The sequence below is a fragment of the Pogona vitticeps genome, chromosome 3 (genome assembly GCF_051106095.1).
Source record: "Pogona vitticeps strain Pit_001003342236 chromosome 3, PviZW2.1, whole genome shotgun sequence".
Taxonomy (NCBI): Eukaryota; Metazoa; Chordata; class Lepidosauria; order Squamata; family Agamidae; genus Pogona; species Pogona vitticeps.
In genome coordinates, this window is record NC_135785.1 from 104371811 (window position 1) to 104382242 (window position 10432).

General features: G+C 41.3%; 1 long non-coding RNA gene across 1 annotated transcript in view; it reads left to right on the forward strand.

The window, feature by feature from the left end:
* LOC140705877 (uncharacterized) overlaps positions 1–5145 on the forward strand; it is a 69087-nt gene extending 63942 nt beyond the window's left edge. Inside the window, exons 3-4 of the long non-coding RNA XR_012085456.2 lie at positions 3998–4018; positions 4182–5145. This is a non-coding gene — a long non-coding RNA (uncharacterized LOC140705877). The remainder of the gene's footprint in view (positions 1–3997; positions 4019–4181) is intronic.
* Positions 5146–10432: the final 5287 nt, after the last annotated feature.

Here is a 10432-nt window from a genome sequence, read left to right on the forward strand (position 1 = left end):
TATGCTTATCGTATGTGTATTTTTTTGGTTTGACTGATGGACCGACAGACCGTTCGGAGTTTACTTCCATTCTGCTGGAATTTGTATGCTGGAAAACAGAGGAAAAGAAAAGGGCCACCTTTGCTGATTGAAAATGTGTTTATTTTATAAGCTAGCCACAGTGTGCAGCCATGTAAGGGTTGATAATATATTAGTTCTTAATCAAGTAGGCCTATCACTGTATCTCAGAACATGGATAGTCAATGTGTGTTCCTCCAGGTGTTCTTGTACATACTTCAGCATGCATTATCCTACGCCCATTGGCTATGCTGACTAGGGCTGATGGGTGGTGTAGTCTAAAAGTATATGGAGGAACAAATATTTTCCCCATTATGATGAAATCTTGCTGAATAATTGCCTCTTTAGGGGTACCACCTTCTTCAGTGTAAGACATTAGACACTCCAAGGTTGGAGGTGAATGAATGATAAGCCATAGGTGAGCAAAGTCCACCCTATGAGTCATATGCAGCCCTCCACAGTCCCAAACTTAGCCCTTCAGTACCCGTGGGGAACCTAAGCCTCCCACTCTCTCAAATATTTCTGATTTTCAGGCCAGGGATGCCATCCTTTAGCAGCAAAAAATTTAAAAAAATAGAAAATACCCTACACTCATACACAAGAAGAATATTTCCACAGCTTTGGGAGAACCTTAAGGTTTGGAGAACTACAGTGGTTGGGTGAAGACCTAAGTGGAAGGAACTTCCTGGAAATATCTCAAAGAAAAATCAGCATGTTCAGTTGCCAGAGAGGCAGTGTGGTGCAATGGTGTTGAACTAGGGCTCTATACCTGGGTTCAAATCCCCATGCAAGGTGCAATCAGGTGACAGGAAAGACATGCCCTCAATTGCCCTGGAAAGGGTCACTTTGCAGGGAGATATTTTCCTTAAAGTGACGCTTCCATCTGTTGAGGAATCACTCCAGCCCAGCTTCAAAAGTAGTAGTCTAGACTGAAAAGACCTAGATTGAGCATGGGTTGGGGCTGGGCTGAAGCCCACTTCTAATTATATTTATATGATCGCCAAGAAACAGATCATACCAGACCACTCCAAAACGCAATCTTTCCCCTTTGTGATTGCACACTCACATTATAACTTTGGATGGCACAGACACACTTTCACCCTGAGCTGCTTCACAAGGCTGTTGTCAGGATATAGTGTGTGAGAGGAGTGTGTGTGGAATGGCTCCTTAAACAAGAAATAAAGAACAATAAATGGAATGGTTGTTGTGGGTTTTTCGGGCTCTTTGGACGTGTTCTGAAGGTTGTTCTTCCTAACGTTTTGCCAGTCTCTGTGGCCGGCATCTTCAGAGGTTGAAATGGTACTTAACCAGGGAACTGTTAAGGGCTTCCACCCTGCCTCCTGGCCTTACCTGGCTTTTAGAGACAGGTGGGATGAGCACTAACCTTCCTACTGGAGCTGCACCAGGTGCCAGACCTCTCCCTGAAGCAATGAGTGGAAGAGGGAACAATGACACATGCCACCTCTGCAGGGGTTGCCTGGCAACCTTGTGACATCATGTAAGTGACAGAGAGGAAGTGGGGAATATTGAAAGGGATGAGAAAAGATATGGAGAGGAAGGAAAAGTGGAGGGGAAGAGTTCAATGTATTCACGAAGGCTACTCCTGTCCTCTGAAGATCCCGGCCACAGAGACTGGCAAAACGTTAGGAAGAACAACCTTCAGAACACGGCTAAAGAGCCTGAAAGACCCACAACAACCATTAGATTGTATTTTTATGTATGTATTTATTTATTTTATTCTATTTATATTCTGCCTATCTGGTCTTGCGACCACTCTAGGCGGCTTACAAACACATAATACAATAATAAATATAAATTTCCCGGCCGTGAAAAGCCTTTGCGAATACAATAAATGGAATGTTGTTTGACTGTTGCAGGAATAGGGTGAAGCAAAGAGGAGGAATCGAATGAATTTGCTAGAAAGTTCATCAGCAGTACTTTGAAATTTGGCATGTTGCTTTTGGTCTACCTTGTTACTTTTAATGCTTACTGGAGTGACCTTCTGACCATACATTGTCTGTGGCTGGCAAACTGGATATAGTTTAGCTGGCCACACACTGGGCAAACCTCCAATAGAAAAGGACATGGAAGCCCCATGTTGTTGACTCTTCCCATTTCTGAACAGTACATTGTGTCACACAGGTATAGAGACACAAGGATACTTCCTTTTTCTTTTCCATCCCACACACTTCAGTAGCGCATGAAGGATGATTTATAGCACCAGTGTCAAGGCTGCCAAAAATTAGTTTGACTTGAGGGTTCTCCATATCAGCAACTGTTACCTTTCTGATGTAAACTCTTGGGAACATGTGTTTGAGCTAAATCATGCAGTAAGCAAGGTGCACACCAACTTCCCTATCTAAAGTGTAGCACTGATGTATCATGGGTGGTTGTGACTCTAAAGGACAATTTTACCTTTGTGTGTGTGTGTGGAGAATAGGATGATTTGTCTTTCTATGTTCGGTGAGCTGTAGAGGATTTTCAGTTCTGTTGTTTTGGAGACTGTGCATTTTTCTTTCATGGAAAAGAACTCAGAATATTATATGTCCTTGGTCGTGCAGGAGCAATTCATTGTATAAGCATTTTCTTCCCTACAGGCTCTTTGGTGTGCCCAATCTAGCATTGATTATGAGTTTAGATACTTCTGTAGAAGAAGAAAATCTGATATGTACCTGATTACCCTGTTGTAGCAATAGAATTTTGGTGGACTACTTTTGAGAGGTGGACAAACATTGAGGGTGATGCATCAGGAGGCAGGGTTTGGAACAAGGAACAGGACCTTAGTCAAAAGGGGGCATAGCATAAGTGGAGTATATTCCTTCCTTCTTTCCTCTCAGTTGATGTCACTTTATTTGGATAAACACATGTATGCAGTTTAGTCCGAGGAAGATAGCAGAGGACAGGTGTGGGAGAAGAAGAGAAAGGGAAGTTGTATTTGAAGATCTGAAACATAATGAGTCACTTCATTTCTTTGAAGGGATTCATTGTGCACACTTACTCATGATGAAGCTAAGGTGGAATCTATTCCTAATGCATAGTATTTTTACATTCATAAACATGATAGCTACCATCCTGCTGTCACACCACAGCAGGCATTGAACATAGGAAATGTCATAAATTTCAGTTTGAACTGAGCAGCAAGGTGGCACTAATGGCAACTTCACCCCACAGAGATAGAAAAGAGAGCATGGTGATGCCTACAATTGGCCCATTTTGAACTTGTGGTGGCTGTGGCTCAAGACTGAAGTGAACGATATTAAGTCACAGGCAGGGGTGGGAAACTGTGGCCCTCCAGCTGTTCTTGGACTGAAATTCCCACAACCCTCATCATTGGCTATGCTGGCTACGACTGATGGGAACTTGTAGACCAAAAACATCTGGAGGGCAAACAATTGCCAGTTATATTCTAAGTAAAATACAAAGGTTGTCTGTGCCAAATAAGATAAATTACACAGCTGGACCTACAAAAAAAATATTGTAGGTATTGTTAGTTATAATGCTGGTAAAAGTGAATTTCTCCCTGAGAAACACACAGGTTATACAGCATTTGGAATTACAAGGGTGTGATCCAGGATTGCTGACTCCTGTGAGCAATCTCTGTAAATTTGGTAGCTGGCACAAAGTTATCACAGGGGGGCCTCGCTGATGGCTTTTGCAAGATGCTTCAACTTTGCTAACAGCGGAAAGCTTTCTGTAATTGCTTTGCCATAATTGGGAGATGCGAGATGGAAATCTACCAGAAAAGGAATGTGTTGTTCAATCCTAGATTTAGAATTCTAATGGGAAAGATGTTTCCTTGAATATGAAGTAGCTTTCTATATGATAGAATCAATGATACTGTAATTGGAGGATATCCTCTGTAAGGCAGGTGTTTCATGAGTTAATGTATTCTGATTCTAAGAGCCAAGCTGTATGTAATGTTTCTCTTTTCATGTTTCAGGTGGCAAAACATCCAGTCAAGGTATGTTTGGGCATCAGTGGGCTTGTTATAAAGTGACAGTTTTGTGGATTTTAATAATAAATAGGGTATCAAAGAAAGAGATAGATGGATTTTCAAAGGCGCTACTAGATGTAAATTTGATTATTGGATGAACAGAATTGATACATGATTTCGGTTTCCCTAGGCATTCCTCACCTTTCATCCAGACCATAAAGGTATCATCAATGCAGTACCACCATGTGAGAGGTTTGTCACTGGCCACTTTCAAAATGTTTTCTTTTGATTTCCCCACAAACAGATCTACATGTGAAAGAGCCATGCGGTTGCCCACTGCTGTACCATGCAGTTGTAAATCGTGTTCTTCTTTAAATGTAAAAATATTACAAGTGAGGACTACTGTTGCCAAGCTGATAATTACTGGAATGGGAGGATCTTTGGGATTCCCGGTGTTAAGGAAATCATTCAAAGCTTGAATCCCATCATTATGTGATATGTTGGTATAAAGAGATGTGACATCTAGCTTAACAAGTATGGTATCATTATCAAATTGATGCTTTTCATTCAAAGATGCAATTCTGAGTGAGAAATCATTGGTGTCTGTGATACTGATGGGAGGTGTTTTTTTTTTAAAAAACCATACTCTGTAAATTTAAGTCAATATTTAGAGAGATCCTTTCTACCAGCAGTGTTAGCAGAAATAGGATGTCTCAGATTGTTAACTTTGTGGATTTCTGGCAACGTAGAACAGCTTTCTGCAGTAAGAGCTGGATTTACAAGGAGATCAGCTGTACTGCTGTTTAGAATTTCCCTGCTTGTAAGGTTTTTAAGAGGTTCTTTTATGTTTGATCCTTCAGTTGTCTTCAACTTTCTGCTATATAATGTGCAGTGTTTAGTATTACAACAACACCTGTTTTATCAGCAGATTTTATAACAATATCTATTTGCCTCTAGAGAGTTTTAAAAGCCATTCTTTCTTCCTTTGGAAGGTTGTTAAATGTAGGTAATAGTATCTGGTTGTTAATGATTCTGTTAACTGATAAGAAAAAAGTTTTCCAAGACTAGATTTATTTTTAAGGTTTCCCAGTCTTTGGTGACAGAAACTATAGCAAAGGATCTGTGTTGTAAATATCCATTTTGTCCTTTGACTCATTGTGGAAACACTCTGCTAATATACATTTTTGTTCAAAAATCTTTAATGTCAATCTTCATTTATACTATATCATGTTCTTTACGTGTAGGCCAGAATTTTAGTCCTTTGGATAAGAGTTTTAATTCTGACCTTCTTGGGTCTTTTGAAAGGGAATAACTGGTAGTTCTATTTTTCTGTCTAATGCCTGACATCTTTTCTCATATTGTTCCTTTTCTCCCAATATGATGGCTTTCATGATAGTTGGGACGAATGTATTCTTTCTGCCTCAGAGGGTTGGGGAGCTTAAAGTCCACTGGTTCCCCTGTCCAGGAGTCTTGCTAACTATGTACTCCCACTCTTCTACCAGCTTTACCTCCACCTTCTTTTCCTCTACTTTCAATTCCTCCTCAGCATCCTCCCAAGTCTCTCCCTCCTCCTCCCTTCTCACCTTTTCTTCCTTATTTAGCTGCTTTTACTTCCCTTTCCAGTAGGTTGCCCTACTGCCTCTTCTTCAGTCATTCTCTCTTCCCTCCCATTTAAATTCTTCTCCCACATTATTAATGGTTTCTCCCATTCCACAGTTTTGGGTGAGGTGAGTTTCTGGGGAGAGGTGTGACTTCCTGCCTACCAGGGTCCTATCTTCTGACTCTTCCTCTTTACAAAATTATAGTACAGAATATTTGTAACCAAAGATTTTATAGGGGGATTTTGATGAAAATTCCTGATCGCAAATTTGTTTGAGCTCAAGTCTTTACTTTTTCAGGAACTGCCACTGAGCTCCCGTAAAATCAGAAAAAGAGAGAGGTATCCTGAAGGTGTACCTGGAAATGCATGCGCCTCTTTGTCTGAGAACAGCTCTCGCCCACAACCAGCTCCCTCCTGGCACTGTGCTCCTTTTATGGGAAGGATACATGCTACTCTGTGTCCATAGCTCATATGGCTGCATAATTGTAAATTATTTAAATACCCCAGCTGTGCAGGAATTCTTCACAGAATAATTATATACATAGCTTGTGTGTCACTCTAGCAACCAAAAAATCATCAGATGTCACAAAAGACAGTCAGTCCTATGGGCAAAAGACATCTGCTCCATTTCCCTTCTTGGCAAAAACATCAGCTACGAGAATCCATGAGGCAGTTTATATGAGGAATGTGCAATGCACATACATCCCCTTTAAAACAGGAGATAGATGGTTATATTTTATTAGACAATCTCAAACAGGATGACTTCTTCCTCCTCCTCCTCTTCTTCTATTTTTAGTAGATAAAATCTGTCCTCTTACTGTTAATCTTAAGTTTCTTTATAATTTTACCAGCATTTGGAGAAGATCAGATTGTGTCGCTTTCATCTAAATTCAGTTTATTAGAGGGATCTGTCTCTTTGCTATTTTGCAGCAGGATGATAAGGGACAGCATGCAGAAATGCTCCCCTTCTCTTCCCTTTTATCACTTGCCTTTCCTTTATTGCTACATCTAAAACAAGTTTGGATTTTCCATTAATCTAAACTGAAAGCATGCTGTAGCTGGGAATTTAGCTTCTGTACTGCAGTCATTGATAAGGGCTGTGATGACTTTGTTGCACACAAGTACAGTATATGTGATTGCCTTTGCTATTATGGCTGCAGAGAATCCAGATCAGCATCTCAACTGGAAGAAAGACTGTGTAGTCATGGTAGACTTGCCCTCTAGCAGTTTCTTCAGACTACCCACTGCATTGATCATTCTTCTCCATAAATTAATACCTGGAAGACTGGAGTATCATTCTTAAGGTTCCAGGTGTCAATTGCATCAGTAGGGGATACATAAACCTATTGAACACATATTGCTGCAAAAGAAATCCCATTTCTCTTATGGAAACCCCCATCCTTCTCTTATAGGAAAGCAGTGTTACATACAGCACTGATGTTACCTGTCTGTCATGGGTTTGGAGGGAAAGTTCCATCCTATGGGGAGTGGAAGGCGGGACATCAGGAGGAGGGGCTGTACTGTATATATATGTGAAGCCTGTGTGGAGAAGTTAGGAGAGCTGAAGGAGAAGCTGGGAAGAAGAAGCTGGTGTGGGAGTCTGTGTGTCAGACAGGGTACTACTGTGTGTCAGTCAGTACCAACCTGATAGGTTCAGGTGTCTTTATGGGTAGCCAGAACTGATAGGTTCAGGGTCTGTGCTTTATTTAAATGTGTTCTGTGTGAACCAAACTGGTGTATGTATGATTGAGACTAAGCCACGTTACTGTATCTTATTCACTTGATCATTTTATTTTCCCTGTGTGTTATTTAAATAAACCTTATTCCTTTGTTTGTTAAAAATCCATTCCTGGTCTGTGTGACTCCTTACAGGGAATGGTTGGTGGCAGCTTAGTGAAACTGTGGCATATCCCAGTAGGTCTGGGGTTGTCACAAGCAGCACTACTGTTTCTTTTAAAAAGGAGGGCCTTTTAAAAATACTTACCAAGATTAGATGTCCACCTCGACTCCTTAACTGCATCAGGTCCTTTCATGAGAAAATGAAGGGCACTGCAGTTTTTGATGGCTCAACATCAGATCCCTTTGACATCCGAAGCAGAGCAAAACAGGGCTGTGTTCTCGCACGGACCGTTTGGGATCTTTTTTGCTGTCATGCTGAAGCACGCTTTTGGAACTGCAACAGAAGGTTCTATCTCTGGACTAGATCAGGTGAAAAGCTCTTTAATCTCTCTAGATACAGAGCAAGGACCAAAATCCAGCTGAAATGCGTGCAGGACTTCCTCTTCGTCAATGATGCAGCTGTTGTTGCCCATTCTATTGAATAGCTCCAACACCTCATGAATAGTTTTAGCAAGACCTGCCAAGATTTTGGATTAACAATCAGCTTGAAGAAAACACAAGTCATGGGCCAGGGTTTGGACTCACCTCTCTATATTACCATCTCCACACAAGAATTGGAGGTTGTTCATGAATTTGTGTACCTTGGCTCAACAATCTCTGACACTCTCTCCCTAGATGTTGAGCTGGATAAGCACATTGGAAAAGCAGCTACTGTGTTCTCTAGACTCATAAAGAGAGTATGGCTTAATAAGAAGCTGATGGCATATACCAAGATCCAGGTCTATAGAGCCTGTGTCCTGAGCACACTCCTGTACTGCAGTGAGTCCTGGACCCTTTGTGCCCGGCAGGAGAGGAAGCTGAACACGTTCCATATGCATTGTCTTTGATGCATTTTTGGTATCACCTGGCAGGACAACATTCCAAATAGAGTAGTCCTAGAACAAGCTGGAATTTTTAGCATGTATACAATATTGAAACAGCGCCGTCTACGTTGGCTCGGGCATGTCATGAGAATGGCTGACAGTCGGATTCCAAAAGAATTAGTTCAGGGAAATCGCCCCAGAGGGAGACCACAGCTGTGATACAGTGGGATCTGAAGGCCTTAGGAATGGACCTCAACAGATGGGAAACCTTGACATCTGAGTGTTCAGCTTTGAGGCATGGTCTCTCCTATTTTGAAGAGACACTTGTCCAGCAGGCCGAGGCAAAGAGGCAGTCCCGAAACCAGCAAAATCAGGGAGCTGGACAGGGGACAGATTGTATTTGTCTTCAGTGTGGAAGGGATTGTCACTCTCGAATTGTAGACACTATTCCAAGTCCTCTATTCAGAGCATGTTACCATAGTCTCTCGAGACTGAAGGATGCGTAATCTAATATTAGTACTTCTATTGTAAATCTGGATCAAGGAGCAGAGGATTCTAGGAACTGTAGTCCACAAAATAAATATTTCATACATTGATTCTGGCAATCTTTCTTTATTCATATCAGAGCATTGCACAGTTTAAAATTATGTACACATATGCAATAAAAGCAAAATTACAAACAAATTGAATTGTTAAGACCGTTAGACAGTTTTTGACTAGAAGTGGGCTACTTCGACAGTGTTATCGCATTTGCTAGATGTTCTTTTGTACCCATGATGGGTCATGAATTGCATAAACATAAGTGTCCTGGCCTTCTGGCAGTGATAAAATACTAATGAAAAGAAAGCCCCAGCTGTTTCCCAACTGCTTAATTGTACTTTCTTGTTCTGTATTAAATTCAAAAGTGCAGATGAAGTCGGATCAAATCACAAAGACCTGAATACCATGACATGACAGCATAAGCCGTTAGACATCAGCCAGCTACACTGGGTAGCTACTAAACCCTTTCGCACTATACTCACCTTTAGACAAGAAGGCTATTTATAAGCAGGGGTCTCCTTTCCTCTTGCACATGGCAAGATCACTACACACACACACACACACACACACACACACACACACACACACACACACACACACACACCCCCTTCAGGGGCATTCTTTCTAGTAGGTATTCTGTGAAATGTGATGTTTAATATGCCAAGGGACTCAAGTCACAAAGACAGACAGAAAGTGAGAAAAGGTACAACCACATTCTGAAATCCACAACAAACTAACAGACCTGCCATTAGGGGCCTAACAAATCATCTAGACCCTTCAGTCTCAACTAGTAACTGGCAAAATGAGGGAAACTATGTAACTTTGGCAGATAGGAAAGAATCCACATGGTGGCAAAAATAAGGTGTAGCAATTAGGAACTTTTTCTCTCTCTCTCTTATTAGATTCATGAATAGAGAAGGGCATGAACAGCTGATTCATCAATGTATTCGCGAAGGCTTTCACAGCTGGGATCTAATGGCTGTTGTGGGTTTTTTCGGGCTCTTTGGCCGTGTTCTGAAGGTTGTTCTTCCTAACGTTTCGCCAGTCTCCGTGGCCGGCATCTTCAGAGGACAGCACTCTGTGCTCTGGTGCAGTTTGTTTGGGAGTTGAGTATTTATGCCTGTGTCCTTTTCAGGAGATGGGTGATTATGGTGAACAATGTGTTTTTGTTGTTGGTGTATTGTTGTGATAAGGAGGAGAGATTATCTGTCACTCTGATTGATGGGTGTCATTAGCTGGTCTTTTATGTGTAGTGATCACCAGTCCTTGTGGCTGGGTAGAGTTCATTGACCTTTTGCACGCTGTATTTTTCAGTTCTGGGAGCCAAGTTTTGTTGAGTTTCAAACTTTCTTCCTTTTTGTTGAAGTTCTGCTGATGTTTGTGGATTTCAGTGGCTTCCCTGTGCAGTCTAACGGAATGATTGCTGGTGTTTTCCATTATTTCAGTATTTTGAAATAGAATTTTATGCCCAGCTTGTTTCAGGGCATGTTCAGCTACTGCTGATTTTTCTGGTTGTTTTATCTGCAGTATCTCTCATGTTCTTTGATTCTGGTGTGGGTACTTCGTTTTGTGGTTCCAGTCTCTTCTCCTTATCACAAC